Source organism: Chiloscyllium plagiosum, chromosome 40 (assembly GCF_004010195.1).
Source record: "Chiloscyllium plagiosum isolate BGI_BamShark_2017 chromosome 40, ASM401019v2, whole genome shotgun sequence".
Lineage (NCBI taxonomy): Eukaryota > Metazoa > Chordata > Chondrichthyes > Orectolobiformes > Hemiscylliidae > Chiloscyllium > Chiloscyllium plagiosum.
In genome coordinates this window covers 8,495,053-8,498,757 of record NC_057749.1, presented here as the reverse complement: position 1 = coordinate 8,498,757, position 3,705 = coordinate 8,495,053, and positions in this window count along the sequence as shown.

Below are 3,705 nucleotides of genomic sequence, written 5' to 3'. Positions count from 1 at the left end.
GGAGGAAACCCACGCCGACACGGGGAGAATGTGCAAACTCCACACAAACAGTTGCCCAATGCTGGAACTGAACCCAGGTCCCTGGTGCTGAAAGGTGGCTGTGCTAACTACTGAGCGACGGGTCAACTGCATGACACTGTAGTAGGGATTGCTGTTGGATTCAGGATTGAAATGAAAAACTGAGATTAGATCCTGCTAGAGAAACTCAGCAGGTCTAGCAGCTGTGGAGAGAAAAATAATTAACTTTTTAAGTTCAATATGACTCTTCAAAACAGGAGCTGGAACTTTCAGCAAATACTTCTACACACTTGTGTTAGTTTGGAGTTCTTTGTCATAATTAGAAATTGATGCTCAACTAATTGTAGACTTTAACTTTGAGATTTGCGAAAGATCTTAAGGAATATGAGGTAAAGACGGGTAGAGGGCAACCTTGATTAGCCAAACGACACAGGCGGGGAGTATTTTGTTCAGATAATTGAACGTTTGGGTACAAGTTTTCCTGTACGTGAATCTAGCCATCAGATAAGCTGTAATCTTATTGAGTGACAGAACAATGAGCTTGCCAATTGGAAACAAAATTGACTTAATGATGAAAGACAGAGTGTAATGTTGGAGGGTTGATTTTTGGACTGGAGGCCTGTGACCAGTGGTGTTCCATAGATATCAGTGCTCGGTCCACTTTGGCATTTATGTAAATGACTTAGATGAGAATATAGAAGGCATGGTTAATAAATTTGTGGATGACCCCAAGATTGTTCATATAGTGGACAGTAAAGAAGATCATCTAAGATTACAAAAAGATCTTGATCAATTGAGTCAATGGGCTGAAATGGCAGTTTTAATTTGGATGAATATGAGTTATTGCATTTTGATAATACAAATAATGGCATGGCTTATACAGTTAGAAGTAGAGTCTTGAATAATGTTGTAGAACAGAGAGACCTATGAGTTTAAGGACATAATTCTTTGAAGTTTGCATCATGTATAGATAAGATGGTTAAGATGTTTAGCACACTTGCCTTCATTTCTCAGACTTTTGAATATTGGAGTTGGGATGTTATGTTGACATTGTAAAGGATGTTGGTGAGGCCTCCTCTAGAGTACTATGTACAGTTCTGGTCACCTTGTTATAGGAAAGATATCAAGAAATTTACCAGGATGTTGCTGGGAATGGAGGATTTAAGTTACAGGGAGAGGCTGAATAGGCTGGGACTTTTTTCACTGGAAAGTAGGAGGTTGAGCGATGACTTTAGAGCTTTATAAAATAATAAGGAGTATTAACATTGTGAATGGCAGAGGAGAAAGATTTTAAAAGAGGCGTGAGGGGCAATTTTGTTTGTTTACACAGCATGGTTCATGTGTGGAATGAACTTCCAGCGGAAGTGGTGGATGCAGGTACAGTTACAGTGTTTTAAAAACATTTGGATAAGTGCATGAATAGGAAAGGTTTGGAAGGATAGGGGCCAAGCACAGGCAAGTGGGTCTAGTTTAGTTTGGGATTATGGTCAGCACGGACTGGATAAGCTGAAGGGTCTGTTTCCGTGCTGTACGACTCCATAGTAGGTTCGAAGGACCGTTTGGTTAATTTCTGTTTCTATGCTTCTAATGACAAAATGTGAATTCATAATTATGACAATAATGTACAGTTCAAAGGACATTTCAGATTCAATATTCTAAAATGTCCAATATTTATTTTGTGATGACACACCAGGATGTTAATAGTTTCTTACATGAGCAGTCAAATACTAGTGGAAATTCAAAGTACCAGCACAGCTGAGTTGGCATCCTGTGCGGTGTGATTCTTCACTGATGTAAATTGGCCTTGTCTTACTGCAGAATCTTGGTGTATTAGCAACATTGTGGTGCACTGAAACTGCAGCATCGAAACAGAGTATGTGAACCAACTGGCCTAGCCTGAGCTATGCTCCGAGTTGTTTGGTGTTTTTATAGTAACTAATTTTTGCGCTTGTGGAAATGGATAATTTGTTTCCTCAATTTTCTATTTTTGTGGGATATTTCGGATGTATGCTAAGTCATCGATGATAATAAGTCCAATGTCTAAGGTCACAGTGCATCTCCAATTCTGGCATCTTGTGCATTCATGATTTTAAATGCAAGTTGCTGACTTTCCAAAGAACCTATGGAAATCGTGTTTTTCTCCATGTACCACGTTAGAATTTTGTATCATTTATAACCCATTGAGGGATTTTAAAGATCTTGGTTGTCACAAATAGGGCTGGAATACCCCTGTGTCCTCACTGTTGTGCCTGTTATTCTCAGTTATTCTTCTAATCTGTATCTTTTGCATCCTTACAATGACATTGAAAGCAGACACACATGGTTTAATTTGCTGCACAGATTTAGCACAAATGGCTGCTGTGCTGAAAGCCACCACAACATCTCCGTTTCTGACCGTGTCTTTGCTTACTCACGTAGCCCTTTGCCAGCCTTGGCTTGAGGCTCCTTTTCATCACCGTGAAGAGCTTTGGAATCTGTGCGCTATCTTCAAGGCACCATATAACAGACATAGGGGCTAATTGTAGCATTTTCCCTTTTGATAAAATATTTACTGATGCAGCATTTTCTTTTCAGTGACTACTGTCAGCACTTGCAGCATTTTATGCTTTTATTTAAATTCCAGTACTTGATGTTCTTGCTTTCACACCGAGTTCTGTTGATCAGTACCAAGATGATAGTTAATCTTATTTTATTCCCCATCTCTAAATAAGTAGCTCCAAAGGATTAAAAGCTCAAAATAAACTGCTGAGAAGCACTTAATCATCACTTGGTGTGAATATGAAACATCTTAGCTAAAAGTTGAGAGATTGCAGCGTTCTGAGATAACAGGGATCTGAGTGTTTTAATGGCACAAATGGAAAAAGAAAAGATTATTATGTACGTACAGTGAGTAATTAGGAAGGCTAATAGAATGTTACCATTTATTGCACGTGGAATTGAATTCAAAAGTTGGGGAGTTTATGCTTCATTTATTTAGGGTGTTGTTGTTAGCACATTTAGACTCCTACGTACAGTATTGGTTTACTTATTTGAGGAAGGATCATAGAATCTCTACAGTAGGGAAACAGGCCGTTCGGCCCAATATATCCACACCAACCCTCTAAAGAGTAGCCCACACAGACCCATTCCTCTCCCCTATTATCCAACATTTACCCTTGACTAATGCACCTAACCTACACTTCCCTGAATACAATGGGCAATTTAGCATGGCTAATTCACCTAACTTGCACATCTTTGGACTGTGGGAGGAAACTGGAGCACCCAGAGGAAACCCACGCAGACATAGGGGGAATGTGCAAACTCCACACAGATAGTTGCCTGAGGCTGGAGTTGAATCCAGTTCCCTAGCACTGTGAGGCAGCAATGCTAACCACTGAGCCATTGTGCTGCGGATGTAAGTGCATTGGAAGCAATTCAGAGAAGGTTTACTGGACTTAACACCTGGAATGGCTGGGTCACCTTATGAGACAGACTAGTTTTATATCTGCTGGAGTTTTGAAGATTAAAAGGCATCTTGAATGGCAGACCCTTTCAGGATTCTGTATGCATGTGAAAAGGGTATTTTCTCTTGTGGGAGAATCTGGAACCGGAGACACAGTTTAAAACTAAGGAGTTAGCCATGTAAGACAGAGATAAGAAGAATTGATTTAAAAGTTTGAGAGGCTTGGAGCTCACCACCAATCATTT